Raw genomic sequence first — 17,902 nt, forward strand, 5'->3', positions numbered from 1 at the left:
ACCATATTTGGCACACTGGATGCCAATGTGTAAGAGATGCGGTCGGTCATTTAGGCACATAACTTACGCAAGTGTGGTTTTAAATCTTTGCTTCTTCTAGTAGCGTTTCTTGTCTGCCGGAATCAAAATTGGAAGGTTGGACTCGCGAAATGAGGAGCATGGATTACTAGCAGATGTGTCATGGCGATCTTCAGTGATCCTCTAAGTGAAGGAAGTTGCATTGGGGAATTAGCTCAAATGGTAGAGCGCCCGCTTAGCATGCGGGAGGTACCGGGATCAATGCCCGGATTCTCCACGGGTGATCAAATCTGCCAATGTTCCGAGCTCAAACAATCTGAAGTTGACTTTTTCTTCGTCATGGCACAACCATGCGGGTCTTGTGAACAACAAACTTGGTCAGAGCGCTTGCCTTGTAAAAGGGAAGGCATGGCTTCAGGTCCCATTGGTGCCTAAGTATCAGTGTATGGCTCATCTTCCAGTGTGGCACGGTGACAAACCACCTGTTTTCCGCGTCATGACATTTGTTTTTCAAGTAAATGAATGGGCTAGCGCTTCGGTGTCTTGGAGCTAAAAATCACTTGCCTACTGTGAGTCTCAATAGATGGCAGTGGTGATGGAATAGACCACTTTCTTTATATTAAAATTCAGATTGGCAGCGAGGCCTAGAGGACACAAGGAAAGGAAAGTGAATGAACATGTTTATTCATTTCTGTTGTTTGTGTCCTGTAAGCCTCACTAGCAAGCTGAAGTTTAATATATGGAAAGTTGTCAATAGTGTGCACATTCTTGACTTGTAGCCAAATTGACCTTCTTTGAAGGCTGAATGACGGAGGAACCAAACAAGACGGACAAGAGATCTTTTTGAAAAATATGCTGAAGGCCTTCATTAATATTTGCCGAAAATAAAGCATGCAATTTCTTACAGGGTCCATGTTGCGTGCGGCTATCCTTCAAGCCCACGTGTAAGAAAGTGCTTGGAAGTGAGTAGCGAAAACCCGTGAGCCTTTTTGCGTCATCAAGAAGAAATGTTTAAACAGATGGAGATCGCGGTTTGGGTTAACCAACGATGGGCCTCTGCCGATGTTATACCAACACTTAAAATTTTCAGCTTCTAATGGCAAACACATTGAATGAGTTGGCTGAAAGCCATTTTCGCGAAGAGTGAAAGCTCCGAATACTGCCAGCTAGGCGTGATTGGTAAAATGTAGCATGGGAGGGCCTGTCCGGGAGTTGAACCCGGGACCTCTCGCACCCAAAGCGAGAATCATGCCACTAGACCAACAGGCCGATGACGGTACTGTAGTGGTCTTACAGGGACGCATTTTACTGTCACACGCCATGAGAAAGAAAAGTAAATAAGCGAGGGCCTTGGTCCATGTGAGGCTCGAACTCACGACCTTGTCCTTATCAGCACCACGCTCCACCAACTGAGCTAATGGATCAGGCGGACTCAACAAATGGTGTGGTTTGTGATTTCAAAACGCGTCCAGCGGAATGCAAGTAAATTTTCATGCAAGTTTTGACTTAATCAAGAATCATTAGTTGGATACATTTCACGTATAGAGATATGAATTATTTCTAAACAATTCTTTTGACATTTCAATTTTACATAGCCCTGAACAAAAAAACCCCGTTCTTTTGACCGGCAATAGGTCTCTGGGTGGCACATAAATGACAATAGGTGACGTAATGGTGAGTATGGCTATACACAGAGGATTTGTAAACTCTCAAGATGCTGACAATGCACCAATGTTTAGAAATTGATGAGCCTATTAGCCGATATGAAAAATACCATAATACTATTTCTTTATTCCTCCAAATTTTTGCATAAGCATTGTTTCCAGTTTTTCTTTGGACCGTTGTAAGTCCCAAGAGAAGATAAGATCAATGCTTATGCAAAATTTTGGATGGACAAACAAAGAGTATTATGGTATTTTTGATATCGGCTAATAGGCCATTTCGGAAAATACCATAATACTCTTTGTTTGTCCCCCAAAATTTTACATACGCATTGTTTTCGTTTTCTCTTCGGACCATTGTAAGTCCCAAGAGAAACTAGAAACAATGCTTTCGTAAAATTTGGGGAGACAAACAAAGAGTATTATGGTATTTTCCGAAGTGGCCTATTGTAAGGTCTTTCTCCAGATAATGGTAGCACATGTACATTGTGTGGAGACTGAAAATGCTGAAAACACAACCTGCAGTGAGAAGCCCTGAGCCCTTGGCAATCTTGAGCCAGCAGCCTTGCATGATTGGAGATCCTTTGCTTTGAAGGGCAGGGACTAGTCGCACAAGTCAAAATCATCCTCTCTCCCCGGCGGGGAATCGAACCCCGGTCTCCCGCGTGACAGGCGGGGATACTATCCACTATACTACCGAGGAAAAACACGGTATTTGGACAAGGCTTAGTAGGAGTGTTGAGTGGGATACACTAATCGCGAACATGCGCCGAAAAATATTTATGATGAAATCACGGAACCACCATATTTGGCACACTGGATGCCAATGTGTAAGAGATGCGGTCGGTCATTTAGGCACATAACTTACGCAAGTGTGGTTTTAAATCTTTGCTTCTTCTAGTAGCGTTTCTTGTCTGCCGGAATCAAAATTGGAAGGTTGGACTCGCGAAATGAGGAGCATGGATTACTAGCAGATGTGTCATGGCGATCTTCAGTGATCCTCTAAGTGAAGGAAGTTGCATTGGGGAATTAGCTCAAATGGTAGAGCGCCCGCTTAGCATGCGGGAGGTACCGGGATCAATGCCCGGATTCTCCACGGGTGATCAAATCTGCCAATGTTCCGAGCTCAAACAATCTGAAGTTGACTTTTTCTTCGTCATGGCACAACCATGCGGGTCTTGTGAACAACAAACTTGGTCAGAGCGCTTGCCTTGTAAAAGGGAAGGCATGGCTTCAGGTCCCATTGGTGCCTAAGTATCAGTGTATGGCTCATCTTCCAGTGTGGCACGGTGACAAACCACCTGTTTTCCGCGTCATGACATTTGTTTTTCAAGTAAATGAATGGGCTAGCGCTTCGGTGTCTTGGAGCTAAAAATCACTTGCCTACTGTGAGTCTCAATAGATGGCAGTGGTGATGGAATAGACCACTTTCTTTATATTAAAATTCAGATTGGCAGCGAGGCCTAGAGGACACAAGGAAAGGAAAGTGAATGAACATGTTTATTCATTTCTGTTGTTTGTGTCCTGTAAGCCTCACTAGCAAGCTGAAGTTTAATATATGGAAAGTTGTCAATAGTGTGCACATTCTTGACTTGTAGCCAAATTGACCTTCTTTGAAGGCTGAATGACGGAGGAACCAAACAAGACGGACAAGAGATCTTTTTGAAAAATATGCTGAAGGCCTTCATTAATATTTGCCGAAAATAAAGCATGCAATTTCTTACAGGGTCCATGTTGCGTGCGGCTATCCTTCAAGCCCACGTGTAAGAAAGTGCTTGGAAGTGAGTAGCGAAAACCCGTGAGCCTTTTTGCGTCATCAAGAAGAAATGTTTAAACAGATGGAGATCGCGGTTTGGGTTAACCAACGATGGGCCTCTGCCGATGTTATACCAACACTTAAAATTTTCAGCTTCTAATGGCAAACACATTGAATGAGTTGGCTGAAAGCCATTTTCGCGAAGAGTGAAAGCTCCGAATACTGCCAGCTAGGCGTGATTGGTAAAATGTAGCATGGGAGGGCCTGTCCGGGAGTTGAACCCGGGACCTCTCGCACCCAAAGCGAGAATCATGCCACTAGACCAACAGGCCGATGACGGTACTGTAGTGGTCTTACAGGGACGCATTTTACTGTCACACGCCATGAGAAAGAAAAGTAAATAAGCGAGGGCCTTGGTCCATGTGAGGCTCGAACTCACGACCTTGTCCTTATCAGCACCACGCTCCACCAACTGAGCTAATGGATCAGGCGGACTCAACAAATGGTGTGGTTTGTGATTTCAAAACGCGTCCAGCGGAATGCAAGTAAATTTTCATGCAAGTTTTGACTTAATCAAGAATCATTAGTTGGATACATTTCACGTATAGAGATATGAATTATTTCTAAACAATTCTTTTGACATTTCAATTTTACATAGCCCTGAACAAAAAAACCCCGTTCTTTTGACCGGCAATAGGTCTCTGGGTGGCACATAAATGACAATAGGTGACGTAATGGTGAGTATGGCTATACACAGAGGATTTGTAAACTCTCAAGATGCTGACAATGCACCAATGTTTAGAAATTGATGAGCCTATTAGCCGATATGAAAAATACCATAATACTATTTCTTTATTCCTCCAAATTTTTGCATAAGCATTGTTTCCAGTTTTTCTTTGGACCGTTGTAAGTCCCAAGAGAAGATAAGATCAATGCTTATGCAAAATTTTGGATGGACAAACAAAGAGTATTATGGTATTTTTGATATCGGCTAATAGGCCATTTCGGAAAATACCATAATACTCTTTGTTTGTCCCCCAAAATTTTACATACGCATTGTTTTCGTTTTCTCTTCGGACCATTGTAAGTCCCAAGAGAAACTAGAAACAATGCTTTCGTAAAATTTGGGGAGACAAACAAAGAGTATTATGGTATTTTCCGAAGTGGCCTATTGTAAGGTCTTTCTCCAGATAATGGTAGCACATGTACATTGTGTGGAGACTGAAAATGCTGAAAACACAACCTGCAGTGAGAAGCCCTGAGCCCTTGGCAATCTTGAGCCAGCAGCCTTGCATGATTGGAGATCCTTTGCTTTGAAGGGCAGGGACTAGTCGCACAAGTCAAAATCATCCTCTCTCCCCGGCGGGGAATCGAACCCCGGTCTCCCGCGTGACAGGCGGGGATACTATCCACTATACTACCGAGGAAAAACACGGTATTTGGACAAGGCTTAGTAGGAGTGTTGAGTGGGATACACTAATCGCGAACATGCGCCGAAAAATATTTATGATGAAATCACGGAACCACCATATTTGGCACACTGGATGCCAATGTGTAAGAGATGCGGTCGGTCATTTAGGCACATAACTTACGCAAGTGTGGTTTTAAATCTTTGCTTCTTCTAGTAGCGTTTCTTGTCTGCCGGAATCAAAATTGGAAGGTTGGACTCGCGAAATGAGGAGCATGGATTACTAGCAGATGTGTCATGGCGATCTTCAGTGATCCTCTAAGTGAAGGAAGTTGCATTGGGGAATTAGCTCAAATGGTAGAGCGCCCGCTTAGCATGCGGGAGGTACCGGGATCAATGCCCGGATTCTCCACGGGTGATCAAATCTGCCAATGTTCCGAGCTCAAACAATCTGAAGTTGACTTTTTCTTCGTCATGGCACAACCATGCGGGTCTTGTGAACAACAAACTTGGTCAGAGCGCTTGCCTTGTAAAAGGGAAGGCATGGCTTCAGGTCCCATTGGTGCCTAAGTATCAGTGTATGGCTCATCTTCCAGTGTGGCACGGTGACAAACCACCTGTTTTCCGCGTCATGACATTTGTTTTTCAAGTAAATGAATGGGCTAGCGCTTCGGTGTCTTGGAGCTAAAAATCACTTGCCTACTGTGAGTCTCAATAGATGGCAGTGGTGATGGAATAGACCACTTTCTTTATATTAAAATTCAGATTGGCAGCGAGGCCTAGAGGACACAAGGAAAGGAAAGTGAATGAACATGTTTATTCATTTCTGTTGTTTGTGTCCTGTAAGCCTCACTAGCAAGCTGAAGTTTAATATATGGAAAGTTGTCAATAGTGTGCACATTCTTGACTTGTAGCCAAATTGACCTTCTTTGAAGGCTGAATGACGGAGGAACCAAACAAGACGGACAAGAGATCTTTTTGAAAAATATGCTGAAGGCCTTCATTAATATTTGCCGAAAATAAAGCATGCAATTTCTTACAGGGTCCATGTTGCGTGCGGCTATCCTTCAAGCCCACGTGTAAGAAAGTGCTTGGAAGTGAGTAGCGAAAACCCGTGAGCCTTTTTGCGTCATCAAGAAGAAATGTTTAAACAGATGGAGATCGCGGTTTGGGTTAACCAACGATGGGCCTCTGCCGATGTTATACCAACACTTAAAATTTTCAGCTTCTAATGGCAAACACATTGAATGAGTTGGCTGAAAGCCATTTTCGCGAAGAGTGAAAGCTCCGAATACTGCCAGCTAGGCGTGATTGGTAAAATGTAGCATGGGAGGGCCTGTCCGGGAGTTGAACCCGGGACCTCTCGCACCCAAAGCGAGAATCATGCCACTAGACCAACAGGCCGATGACGGTACTGTAGTGGTCTTACAGGGACGCATTTTACTGTCACACGCCATGAGAAAGAAAAGTAAATAAGCGAGGGCCTTGGTCCATGTGAGGCTCGAACTCACGACCTTGTCCTTATCAGCACCACGCTCCACCAACTGAGCTAATGGATCAGGCGGACTCAACAAATGGTGTGGTTTGTGATTTCAAAACGCGTCCAGCGGAATGCAAGTAAATTTTCATGCAAGTTTTGACTTAATCAAGAATCATTAGTTGGATACATTTCACGTATAGAGATATGAATTATTTCTAAACAATTCTTTTGACATTTCAATTTTACATAGCCCTGAACAAAAAAACCCCGTTCTTTTGACCGGCAATAGGTCTCTGGGTGGCACATAAATGACAATAGGTGACGTAATGGTGAGTATGGCTATACACAGAGGATTTGTAAACTCTCAAGATGCTGACAATGCACCAATGTTTAGAAATTGATGAGCCTATTAGCCGATATGAAAAATACCATAATACTATTTCTTTATTCCTCCAAATTTTTGCATAAGCATTGTTTCCAGTTTTTCTTTGGACCGTTGTAAGTCCCAAGAGAAGATAAGATCAATGCTTATGCAAAATTTTGGATGGACAAACAAAGAGTATTATGGTATTTTTGATATCGGCTAATAGGCCATTTCGGAAAATACCATAATACTCTTTGTTTGTCCCCCAAAATTTTACATACGCATTGTTTTCGTTTTCTCTTCGGACCATTGTAAGTCCCAAGAGAAACTAGAAACAATGCTTTCGTAAAATTTGGGGAGACAAACAAAGAGTATTATGGTATTTTCCGAAGTGGCCTATTGTAAGGTCTTTCTCCAGATAATGGTAGCACATGTACATTGTGTGGAGACTGAAAATGCTGAAAACACAACCTGCAGTGAGAAGCCCTGAGCCCTTGGCAATCTTGAGCCAGCAGCCTTGCATGATTGGAGATCCTTTGCTTTGAAGGGCAGGGACTAGTCGCACAAGTCAAAATCATCCTCTCTCCCCGGCGGGGAATCGAACCCCGGTCTCCCGCGTGACAGGCGGGGATACTATCCACTATACTACCGAGGAAAAACACGGTATTTGGACAAGGCTTAGTAGGAGTGTTGAGTGGGATACACTAATCGCGAACATGCGCCGAAAAATATTTATGATGAAATCACGGAACCACCATATTTGGCACACTGGATGCCAATGTGTAAGAGATGCGGTCGGTCATTTAGGCACATAACTTACGCAAGTGTGGTTTTAAATCTTTGCTTCTTCTAGTAGCGTTTCTTGTCTGCCGGAATCAAAATTGGAAGGTTGGACTCGCGAAATGAGGAGCATGGATTACTAGCAGATGTGTCATGGCGATCTTCAGTGATCCTCTAAGTGAAGGAAGTTGCATTGGGGAATTAGCTCAAATGGTAGAGCGCCCGCTTAGCATGCGGGAGGTACCGGGATCAATGCCCGGATTCTCCACGGGTGATCAAATCTGCCAATGTTCCGAGCTCAAACAATCTGAAGTTGACTTTTTCTTCGTCATGGCACAACCATGCGGGTCTTGTGAACAACAAACTTGGTCAGAGCGCTTGCCTTGTAAAAGGGAAGGCATGGCTTCAGGTCCCATTGGTGCCTAAGTATCAGTGTATGGCTCATCTTCCAGTGTGGCACGGTGACAAACCACCTGTTTTCCGCGTCATGACATTTGTTTTTCAAGTAAATGAATGGGCTAGCGCTTCGGTGTCTTGGAGCTAAAAATCACTTGCCTACTGTGAGTCTCAATAGATGGCAGTGGTGATGGAATAGACCACTTTCTTTATATTAAAATTCAGATTGGCAGCGAGGCCTAGAGGACACAAGGAAAGGAAAGTGAATGAACATGTTTATTCATTTCTGTTGTTTGTGTCCTGTAAGCCTCACTAGCAAGCTGAAGTTTAATATATGGAAAGTTGTCAATAGTGTGCACATTCTTGACTTGTAGCCAAATTGACCTTCTTTGAAGGCTGAATGACGGAGGAACCAAACAAGACGGACAAGAGATCTTTTTGAAAAATATGCTGAAGGCCTTCATTAATATTTGCCGAAAATAAAGCATGCAATTTCTTACAGGGTCCATGTTGCGTGCGGCTATCCTTCAAGCCCACGTGTAAGAAAGTGCTTGGAAGTGAGTAGCGAAAACCCGTGAGCCTTTTTGCGTCATCAAGAAGAAATGTTTAAACAGATGGAGATCGCGGTTTGGGTTAACCAACGATGGGCCTCTGCCGATGTTATACCAACACTTAAAATTTTCAGCTTCTAATGGCAAACACATTGAATGAGTTGGCTGAAAGCCATTTTCGCGAAGAGTGAAAGCTCCGAATACTGCCAGCTAGGCGTGATTGGTAAAATGTAGCATGGGAGGGCCTGTCCGGGAGTTGAACCCGGGACCTCTCGCACCCAAAGCGAGAATCATGCCACTAGACCAACAGGCCGATGACGGTACTGTAGTGGTCTTACAGGGACGCATTTTACTGTCACACGCCATGAGAAAGAAAAGTAAATAAGCGAGGGCCTTGGTCCATGTGAGGCTCGAACTCACGACCTTGTCCTTATCAGCACCACGCTCCACCAACTGAGCTAATGGATCAGGCGGACTCAACAAATGGTGTGGTTTGTGATTTCAAAACGCGTCCAGCGGAATGCAAGTAAATTTTCATGCAAGTTTTGACTTAATCAAGAATCATTAGTTGGATACATTTCACGTATAGAGATATGAATTATTTCTAAACAATTCTTTTGACATTTCAATTTTACATAGCCCTGAACAAAAAAACCCCGTTCTTTTGACCGGCAATAGGTCTCTGGGTGGCACATAAATGACAATAGGTGACGTAATGGTGAGTATGGCTATACACAGAGGATTTGTAAACTCTCAAGATGCTGACAATGCACCAATGTTTAGAAATTGATGAGCCTATTAGCCGATATGAAAAATACCATAATACTATTTCTTTATTCCTCCAAATTTTTGCATAAGCATTGTTTCCAGTTTTTCTTTGGACCGTTGTAAGTCCCAAGAGAAGATAAGATCAATGCTTATGCAAAATTTTGGATGGACAAACAAAGAGTATTATGGTATTTTTGATATCGGCTAATAGGCCATTTCGGAAAATACCATAATACTCTTTGTTTGTCCCCCAAAATTTTACATACGCATTGTTTTCGTTTTCTCTTCGGACCATTGTAAGTCCCAAGAGAAACTAGAAACAATGCTTTCGTAAAATTTGGGGAGACAAACAAAGAGTATTATGGTATTTTCCGAAGTGGCCTATTGTAAGGTCTTTCTCCAGATAATGGTAGCACATGTACATTGTGTGGAGACTGAAAATGCTGAAAACACAACCTGCAGTGAGAAGCCCTGAGCCCTTGGCAATCTTGAGCCAGCAGCCTTGCATGATTGGAGATCCTTTGCTTTGAAGGGCAGGGACTAGTCGCACAAGTCAAAATCATCCTCTCTCCCCGGCGGGGAATCGAACCCCGGTCTCCCGCGTGACAGGCGGGGATACTATCCACTATACTACCGAGGAAAAACACGGTATTTGGACAAGGCTTAGTAGGAGTGTTGAGTGGGATACACTAATCGCGAACATGCGCCGAAAAATATTTATGATGAAATCACGGAACCACCATATTTGGCACACTGGATGCCAATGTGTAAGAGATGCGGTCGGTCATTTAGGCACATAACTTACGCAAGTGTGGTTTTAAATCTTTGCTTCTTCTAGTAGCGTTTCTTGTCTGCCGGAATCAAAATTGGAAGGTTGGACTCGCGAAATGAGGAGCATGGATTACTAGCAGATGTGTCATGGCGATCTTCAGTGATCCTCTAAGTGAAGGAAGTTGCATTGGGGAATTAGCTCAAATGGTAGAGCGCCCGCTTAGCATGCGGGAGGTACCGGGATCAATGCCCGGATTCTCCACGGGTGATCAAATCTGCCAATGTTCCGAGCTCAAACAATCTGAAGTTGACTTTTTCTTCGTCATGGCACAACCATGCGGGTCTTGTGAACAACAAACTTGGTCAGAGCGCTTGCCTTGTAAAAGGGAAGGCATGGCTTCAGGTCCCATTGGTGCCTAAGTATCAGTGTATGGCTCATCTTCCAGTGTGGCACGGTGACAAACCACCTGTTTTCCGCGTCATGACATTTGTTTTTCAAGTAAATGAATGGGCTAGCGCTTCGGTGTCTTGGAGCTAAAAATCACTTGCCTACTGTGAGTCTCAATAGATGGCAGTGGTGATGGAATAGACCACTTTCTTTATATTAAAATTCAGATTGGCAGCGAGGCCTAGAGGACACAAGGAAAGGAAAGTGAATGAACATGTTTATTCATTTCTGTTGTTTGTGTCCTGTAAGCCTCACTAGCAAGCTGAAGTTTAATATATGGAAAGTTGTCAATAGTGTGCACATTCTTGACTTGTAGCCAAATTGACCTTCTTTGAAGGCTGAATGACGGAGGAACCAAACAAGACGGACAAGAGATCTTTTTGAAAAATATGCTGAAGGCCTTCATTAATATTTGCCGAAAATAAAGCATGCAATTTCTTACAGGGTCCATGTTGCGTGCGGCTATCCTTCAAGCCCACGTGTAAGAAAGTGCTTGGAAGTGAGTAGCGAAAACCCGTGAGCCTTTTTGCGTCATCAAGAAGAAATGTTTAAACAGATGGAGATCGCGGTTTGGGTTAACCAACGATGGGCCTCTGCCGATGTTATACCAACACTTAAAATTTTCAGCTTCTAATGGCAAACACATTGAATGAGTTGGCTGAAAGCCATTTTCGCGAAGAGTGAAAGCTCCGAATACTGCCAGCTAGGCGTGATTGGTAAAATGTAGCATGGGAGGGCCTGTCCGGGAGTTGAACCCGGGACCTCTCGCACCCAAAGCGAGAATCATGCCACTAGACCAACAGGCCGATGACGGTACTGTAGTGGTCTTACAGGGACGCATTTTACTGTCACACGCCATGAGAAAGAAAAGTAAATAAGCGAGGGCCTTGGTCCATGTGAGGCTCGAACTCACGACCTTGTCCTTATCAGCACCACGCTCCACCAACTGAGCTAATGGATCAGGCGGACTCAACAAATGGTGTGGTTTGTGATTTCAAAACGCGTCCAGCGGAATGCAAGTAAATTTTCATGCAAGTTTTGACTTAATCAAGAATCATTAGTTGGATACATTTCACGTATAGAGATATGAATTATTTCTAAACAATTCTTTTGACATTTCAATTTTACATAGCCCTGAACAAAAAAACCCCGTTCTTTTGACCGGCAATAGGTCTCTGGGTGGCACATAAATGACAATAGGTGACGTAATGGTGAGTATGGCTATACACAGAGGATTTGTAAACTCTCAAGATGCTGACAATGCACCAATGTTTAGAAATTGATGAGCCTATTAGCCGATATGAAAAATACCATAATACTATTTCTTTATTCCTCCAAATTTTTGCATAAGCATTGTTTCCAGTTTTTCTTTGGACCGTTGTAAGTCCCAAGAGAAGATAAGATCAATGCTTATGCAAAATTTTGGATGGACAAACAAAGAGTATTATGGTATTTTTGATATCGGCTAATAGGCCATTTCGGAAAATACCATAATACTCTTTGTTTGTCCCCCAAAATTTTACATACGCATTGTTTTCGTTTTCTCTTCGGACCATTGTAAGTCCCAAGAGAAACTAGAAACAATGCTTTCGTAAAATTTGGGGAGACAAACAAAGAGTATTATGGTATTTTCCGAAGTGGCCTATTGTAAGGTCTTTCTCCAGATAATGGTAGCACATGTACATTGTGTGGAGACTGAAAATGCTGAAAACACAACCTGCAGTGAGAAGCCCTGAGCCCTTGGCAATCTTGAGCCAGCAGCCTTGCATGATTGGAGATCCTTTGCTTTGAAGGGCAGGGACTAGTCGCACAAGTCAAAATCATCCTCTCTCCCCGGCGGGGAATCGAACCCCGGTCTCCCGCGTGACAGGCGGGGATACTATCCACTATACTACCGAGGAAAAACACGGTATTTGGACAAGGCTTAGTAGGAGTGTTGAGTGGGATACACTAATCGCGAACATGCGCCGAAAAATATTTATGATGAAATCACGGAACCACCATATTTGGCACACTGGATGCCAATGTGTAAGAGATGCGGTCGGTCATTTAGGCACATAACTTACGCAAGTGTGGTTTTAAATCTTTGCTTCTTCTAGTAGCGTTTCTTGTCTGCCGGAATCAAAATTGGAAGGTTGGACTCGCGAAATGAGGAGCATGGATTACTAGCAGATGTGTCATGGCGATCTTCAGTGATCCTCTAAGTGAAGGAAGTTGCATTGGGGAATTAGCTCAAATGGTAGAGCGCCCGCTTAGCATGCGGGAGGTACCGGGATCAATGCCCGGATTCTCCACGGGTGATCAAATCTGCCAATGTTCCGAGCTCAAACAATCTGAAGTTGACTTTTTCTTCGTCATGGCACAACCATGCGGGTCTTGTGAACAACAAACTTGGTCAGAGCGCTTGCCTTGTAAAAGGGAAGGCATGGCTTCAGGTCCCATTGGTGCCTAAGTATCAGTGTATGGCTCATCTTCCAGTGTGGCACGGTGACAAACCACCTGTTTTCCGCGTCATGACATTTGTTTTTCAAGTAAATGAATGGGCTAGCGCTTCGGTGTCTTGGAGCTAAAAATCACTTGCCTACTGTGAGTCTCAATAGATGGCAGTGGTGATGGAATAGACCACTTTCTTTATATTAAAATTCAGATTGGCAGCGAGGCCTAGAGGACACAAGGAAAGGAAAGTGAATGAACATGTTTATTCATTTCTGTTGTTTGTGTCCTGTAAGCCTCACTAGCAAGCTGAAGTTTAATATATGGAAAGTTGTCAATAGTGTGCACATTCTTGACTTGTAGCCAAATTGACCTTCTTTGAAGGCTGAATGACGGAGGAACCAAACAAGACGGACAAGAGATCTTTTTGAAAAATATGCTGAAGGCCTTCATTAATATTTGCCGAAAATAAAGCATGCAATTTCTTACAGGGTCCATGTTGCGTGCGGCTATCCTTCAAGCCCACGTGTAAGAAAGTGCTTGGAAGTGAGTAGCGAAAACCCGTGAGCCTTTTTGCGTCATCAAGAAGAAATGTTTAAACAGATGGAGATCGCGGTTTGGGTTAACCAACGATGGGCCTCTGCCGATGTTATACCAACACTTAAAATTTTCAGCTTCTAATGGCAAACACATTGAATGAGTTGGCTGAAAGCCATTTTCGCGAAGAGTGAAAGCTCCGAATACTGCCAGCTAGGCGTGATTGGTAAAATGTAGCATGGGAGGGCCTGTCCGGGAGTTGAACCCGGGACCTCTCGCACCCAAAGCGAGAATCATGCCACTAGACCAACAGGCCGATGACGGTACTGTAGTGGTCTTACAGGGACGCATTTTACTGTCACACGCCATGAGAAAGAAAAGTAAATAAGCGAGGGCCTTGGTCCATGTGAGGCTCGAACTCACGACCTTGTCCTTATCAGCACCACGCTCCACCAACTGAGCTAATGGATCAGGCGGACTCAACAAATGGTGTGGTTTGTGATTTCAAAACGCGTCCAGCGGAATGCAAGTAAATTTTCATGCAAGTTTTGACTTAATCAAGAATCATTAGTTGGATACATTTCACGTATAGAGATATGAATTATTTCTAAACAATTCTTTTGACATTTCAATTTTACATAGCCCTGAACAAAAAAACCCCGTTCTTTTGACCGGCAATAGGTCTCTGGGTGGCACATAAATGACAATAGGTGACGTAATGGTGAGTATGGCTATACACAGAGGATTTGTAAACTCTCAAGATGCTGACAATGCACCAATGTTTAGAAATTGATGAGCCTATTAGCCGATATGAAAAATACCATAATACTATTTCTTTATTCCTCCAAATTTTTGCATAAGCATTGTTTCCAGTTTTTCTTTGGACCGTTGTAAGTCCCAAGAGAAGATAAGATCAATGCTTATGCAAAATTTTGGATGGACAAACAAAGAGTATTATGGTATTTTTGATATCGGCTAATAGGCCATTTCGGAAAATACCATAATACTCTTTGTTTGTCCCCCAAAATTTTACATACGCATTGTTTTCGTTTTCTCTTCGGACCATTGTAAGTCCCAAGAGAAACTAGAAACAATGCTTTGGTAAAATTTGGGGAGACAAACAAAGAGTATTATGGTATTTTCCGAAGTGGCCTATTGTAAGGTCTTTCTCCAGATAATGGTAGCACATGTACATTGTGTGGAGACTGAAAATGCTGAAAACACAACCTGCAGTGAGAAGCCCTGAGCCCTTGGCAATCTTGAGCCAGCAGCCTTGCATGATTGGAGATCCTTTGCTTTGAAGGGCAGGGACTAGTCGCACAAGTCAAAATCATCCTCTCTCCCCGGCGGGGAATCGAACCCCGGTCTCCCGCGTGACAGGCGGGGATACTATCCACTATACTACCGAGGAAAAACACGGTATTTGGACAAGGCTTAGTAGGAGTGTTGAGTGGGATACACTAATCGCGAACATGCGCCGAAAAATATTTATGATGAAATCACGGAACCACCATATTTGGCACACTGGATGCCAATGTGTAAGAGATGCGGTCGGTCATTTAGGCACATAACTTACGCAAGTGTGGTTTTAAATCTTTGCTTCTTCTAGTAGCGTTTCTTGTCTGCCGGAATCAAAATTGGAAGGTTGGACTCGCGAAATGAGGAGCATGGATTACTAGCAGATGTGTCATGGCGATCTTCAGTGATCCTCTAAGTGAAGGAAGTTGCATTGGGGAATTAGCTCAAATGGTAGAGCGCCCGCTTAGCATGCGGGAGGTACCGGGATCAATGCCCGGATTCTCCACGGGTGATCAAATCTGCCAATGTTCCGAGCTCAAACAATCTGAAGTTGACTTTTTCTTCGTCATGGCACAACCATGCGGGTCTTGTGAACAACAAACTTGGTCAGAGCGCTTGCCTTGTAAAAGGGAAGGCATGGCTTCAGGTCCCATTGGTGCCTAAGTATCAGTGTATGGCTCATCTTCCAGTGTGGCACGGTGACAAACCACCTGTTTTCCGCGTCATGACATTTGTTTTTCAAGTAAATGAATGGGCTAGCGCTTCGGTGTCTTGGAGCTAAAAATCACTTGCCTACTGTGAGTCTCAATAGATGGCAGTGGTGATGGAATAGACCACTTTCTTTATATTAAAATTCAGATTGGCAGCGAGGCCTAGAGGACACAAGGAAAGGAAAGTGAATGAACATGTTTATTCATTTCTGTTGTTTGTGTCCTGTAAGCCTCACTAGCAAGCTGAAGTTTAATATATGGAAAGTTGTCAATAGTGTGCACATTCTTGACTTGTAGCCAAATTGACCTTCTTTGAAGGCTGAATGACGGAGGAACCAAACAAGACGGACAAGAGATCTTTTTGAAAAATATGCTGAAGGCCTTCATTAATATTTGCCGAAAATAAAGCATGCAATTTCTTACAGGGTCCATGTTGCGTGCGGCTATCCTTCAAGCCCACGTGTAAGAAAGTGCTTGGAAGTGAGTAGCGAAAACCCGTGAGCCTTTTTGCGTCATCAAGAAGAAATGTTTAAACAGATGGAGATCGCGGTTTGGGTTAACCAACGATGGGCCTCTGCCGATGTTATACCAACACTTAAAATTTTCAGCTTCTAATGGCAAACACATTGAATGAGTTGGCTGAAAGCCATTTTCGCGAAGAGTGAAAGCTCCGAATACTGCCAGCTAGGCGTGATTGGTAAAATGTAGCATGGGAGGGCCTGTCCGGGAGTTGAACCCGGGACCTCTCGCACCCAAAGCGAGAATCATGCCACTAGACCAACAGGCCGATGACGGTACTGTAGTGGTCTTACAGGGACGCATTTTACTGTCACACGCCATGAGAAAGAAAAGTAAATAAGCGAGGGCCTTGGTCCATGTGAGGCTCGAACTCACGACCTTGTCCTTATCAGCACCACGCTCCACCAACTGAGCTAATGGATCAGGCGGACTCAACAAATGGTGTGGTTTGTGATTTCAAAACGCGTCCAGCGGAATGCAAGTAAATTTTCATGCAAGTTTTGACTTAATCAAGAATCATTAGTTGGATACATTTCACGTATAGAGATATGAATTATTTCTAAACAATTCTTTTGACATTTCAATTTTACATAGCCCTGAACAAAAAAACCCCGTTCTTTTGACCGGCAATAGGTCTCTGGGTGGCACATAAATGACAATAGGTGACGTAATGGTGAGTATAGCTATACACAGAGGATTTGTAAACTCTCAAGATGCTGACAATGCACCAATGTTTAGAAATTGATGAGCCTATTAGCCGATATGAAAAATACCATAATACTATTTCTTTATTCCTCCAAATTTTTGCATAAGCATTGTTTCCAGTTTTTCTTTGGACCGTTGTAAGTCCCAAGAGAAGATAAGATCAATGCTTATGCAAAATTTTGGATGGACAAACAAAGAGTATTATGGTATTTTTGATATCGGCTAATAGGCCATTTCGGAAAATACCATAATACTCTTTGTTTGTCCCCCAAAATTTTACATACGCATTGTTTTCGTTTTCTCTTCGGACCATTGTAAGTCCCAAGAGAAACTAGAAACAATGCTTTGGTAAAATTTGGGGAGACAAACAAAGAGTATTATGGTATTTTCCGAAGTGGCCTATTGTAAGGTCTTTCTCCAGATAATGGTAGCACATGTACATTGTGTGGAGACTGAAAATGCTGAAAACACAACCTGCAGTGAGAAGCCCTGAGCCCTTGGCAATCTTGAGCCAGCAGCCTTGCATGATTGGAGATCCTTTGCTTTGAAGGGCAGGGACTAGTCGCACAAGTCAAAATCATCCTCTCTCCCCGGCGGGGAATCGAACCCCGGTCTCCCGCGTGACAGGCGGGGATACTATCCACTATACTACCGAGGAAAAACACGGTATTTGGACAAGGCTTAGTAGGAGTGTTGAGTGGGATACACTAATCGCGAACATGCGCCGAAAAATATTTATGATGAAATCACGGAACCACCATATTTGGCACACTGGATGCCAATGTGTAAGAGATGCGGTCGGTCATTTAGGCACATAACTTACGCAAGTGTGGTTTTAAATCTTTGCTCCTTCTAGTAGCGTTTCTTGTCTGCCGGAATCAAAATTGGAAGGTTGGACTCGCGAAATGAGGAGCATGGATTACTAGCAGATGTGTCATGGCGATCTTCAGTGATCCTCTAAGTGAAGGAAGTTGCATTGGGGAATTAGCTCAAATGGTAGAGCGCCCGCTTAGCATGCGGGAGGTACCGGGATCAATGCCCGGATTCTCCACGGGTGATCAAATCTGCCAATGTTCCGAGCTCAAACAATCTGAAGTTGACTTTTTCTTCGTCATGGCACAACCATGCGGGTCTTGTGAACAACAAACTTGGTCAGAGCGCTTGCCTTGTAAAAGGGAAGGCATGGCTTCAGGTCCCATTGGTGCCTAAGTATCAGTGTATGGCTCATCTTCCAGTGTGGCACGGTGACAAACCACCTGTTTTCCGCGTCATGACATTTGTTTTTCAAGTAAATGAAT

General features: G+C 43.5%; 22 non-coding genes across 22 annotated transcripts; 8 read left to right on the forward strand and 14 right to left on the reverse strand.

Moving 5' to 3' along the window:
• Positions 1-222: 222 nt before the first annotated feature.
• On the forward strand, positions 223-295 carry Trnaa-agc (transfer RNA alanine (anticodon AGC)). Its single transcript has one exon. It is a non-coding gene; the product is annotated as a tRNA-Ala (tRNA).
• A 920-nt stretch (positions 296-1,215) lies between these two features.
• Trnap-ugg (transfer RNA proline (anticodon UGG)) lies at positions 1,216-1,287 on the reverse strand. Its single transcript has one exon. It is a non-coding gene; the product is annotated as a tRNA-Pro (tRNA).
• A 1,023-nt stretch (positions 1,288-2,310) lies between these two features.
• On the reverse strand, positions 2,311-2,382 carry Trnad-guc (transfer RNA aspartic acid (anticodon GUC)). The gene has a single exon. It is a non-coding gene; the product is annotated as a tRNA-Asp (tRNA).
• Positions 2,383-2,702: 320 nt separating this feature from the next.
• On the forward strand, positions 2,703-2,775 carry Trnaa-agc (transfer RNA alanine (anticodon AGC)). Its single transcript has one exon. It is a non-coding gene; the product is annotated as a tRNA-Ala (tRNA).
• A 920-nt stretch (positions 2,776-3,695) lies between these two features.
• Positions 3,696-3,767, reverse strand: Trnap-ugg (transfer RNA proline (anticodon UGG)). The gene has a single exon. It is a non-coding gene; the product is annotated as a tRNA-Pro (tRNA).
• A 1,023-nt stretch (positions 3,768-4,790) lies between these two features.
• Positions 4,791-4,862, reverse strand: Trnad-guc (transfer RNA aspartic acid (anticodon GUC)). The gene has a single exon. It is a non-coding gene; the product is annotated as a tRNA-Asp (tRNA).
• A 320-nt stretch (positions 4,863-5,182) lies between these two features.
• On the forward strand, positions 5,183-5,255 carry Trnaa-agc (transfer RNA alanine (anticodon AGC)). The gene has a single exon. It is a non-coding gene; the product is annotated as a tRNA-Ala (tRNA).
• A 920-nt stretch (positions 5,256-6,175) lies between these two features.
• Positions 6,176-6,247, reverse strand: Trnap-ugg (transfer RNA proline (anticodon UGG)). The gene has a single exon. It is a non-coding gene; the product is annotated as a tRNA-Pro (tRNA).
• Positions 6,248-7,270: 1,023 nt separating this feature from the next.
• On the reverse strand, positions 7,271-7,342 carry Trnad-guc (transfer RNA aspartic acid (anticodon GUC)). The gene has a single exon. It is a non-coding gene; the product is annotated as a tRNA-Asp (tRNA).
• A 320-nt stretch (positions 7,343-7,662) lies between these two features.
• Trnaa-agc (transfer RNA alanine (anticodon AGC)) lies at positions 7,663-7,735 on the forward strand. Its single transcript has one exon. It is a non-coding gene; the product is annotated as a tRNA-Ala (tRNA).
• A 920-nt stretch (positions 7,736-8,655) lies between these two features.
• On the reverse strand, positions 8,656-8,727 carry Trnap-ugg (transfer RNA proline (anticodon UGG)). The gene has a single exon. It is a non-coding gene; the product is annotated as a tRNA-Pro (tRNA).
• Positions 8,728-9,750: 1,023 nt separating this feature from the next.
• Positions 9,751-9,822, reverse strand: Trnad-guc (transfer RNA aspartic acid (anticodon GUC)). The gene has a single exon. It is a non-coding gene; the product is annotated as a tRNA-Asp (tRNA).
• A 320-nt stretch (positions 9,823-10,142) lies between these two features.
• Positions 10,143-10,215, forward strand: Trnaa-agc (transfer RNA alanine (anticodon AGC)). The gene has a single exon. It is a non-coding gene; the product is annotated as a tRNA-Ala (tRNA).
• A 920-nt stretch (positions 10,216-11,135) lies between these two features.
• On the reverse strand, positions 11,136-11,207 carry Trnap-ugg (transfer RNA proline (anticodon UGG)). Its single transcript has one exon. It is a non-coding gene; the product is annotated as a tRNA-Pro (tRNA).
• A 1,023-nt stretch (positions 11,208-12,230) lies between these two features.
• Trnad-guc (transfer RNA aspartic acid (anticodon GUC)) lies at positions 12,231-12,302 on the reverse strand. The gene has a single exon. It is a non-coding gene; the product is annotated as a tRNA-Asp (tRNA).
• A 320-nt stretch (positions 12,303-12,622) lies between these two features.
• Positions 12,623-12,695, forward strand: Trnaa-agc (transfer RNA alanine (anticodon AGC)). Its single transcript has one exon. It is a non-coding gene; the product is annotated as a tRNA-Ala (tRNA).
• Positions 12,696-13,615: 920 nt separating this feature from the next.
• Trnap-ugg (transfer RNA proline (anticodon UGG)) lies at positions 13,616-13,687 on the reverse strand. The gene has a single exon. It is a non-coding gene; the product is annotated as a tRNA-Pro (tRNA).
• A 1,023-nt stretch (positions 13,688-14,710) lies between these two features.
• On the reverse strand, positions 14,711-14,782 carry Trnad-guc (transfer RNA aspartic acid (anticodon GUC)). The gene has a single exon. It is a non-coding gene; the product is annotated as a tRNA-Asp (tRNA).
• Positions 14,783-15,102: 320 nt separating this feature from the next.
• Positions 15,103-15,175, forward strand: Trnaa-agc (transfer RNA alanine (anticodon AGC)). The gene has a single exon. It is a non-coding gene; the product is annotated as a tRNA-Ala (tRNA).
• Positions 15,176-16,095: 920 nt separating this feature from the next.
• On the reverse strand, positions 16,096-16,167 carry Trnap-ugg (transfer RNA proline (anticodon UGG)). The gene has a single exon. It is a non-coding gene; the product is annotated as a tRNA-Pro (tRNA).
• A 1,023-nt stretch (positions 16,168-17,190) lies between these two features.
• On the reverse strand, positions 17,191-17,262 carry Trnad-guc (transfer RNA aspartic acid (anticodon GUC)). Its single transcript has one exon. It is a non-coding gene; the product is annotated as a tRNA-Asp (tRNA).
• Positions 17,263-17,582: 320 nt separating this feature from the next.
• Trnaa-agc (transfer RNA alanine (anticodon AGC)) lies at positions 17,583-17,655 on the forward strand. Its single transcript has one exon. It is a non-coding gene; the product is annotated as a tRNA-Ala (tRNA).
• The last annotated feature ends 247 nt before the right edge of the window (positions 17,656-17,902 follow it).

Source organism: Montipora foliosa, chromosome 11, assembly GCF_036669935.1.
Source record: "Montipora foliosa isolate CH-2021 chromosome 11, ASM3666993v2, whole genome shotgun sequence".
NCBI lineage: Eukaryota > Metazoa > Cnidaria > Anthozoa > Scleractinia > Acroporidae > Montipora > Montipora foliosa.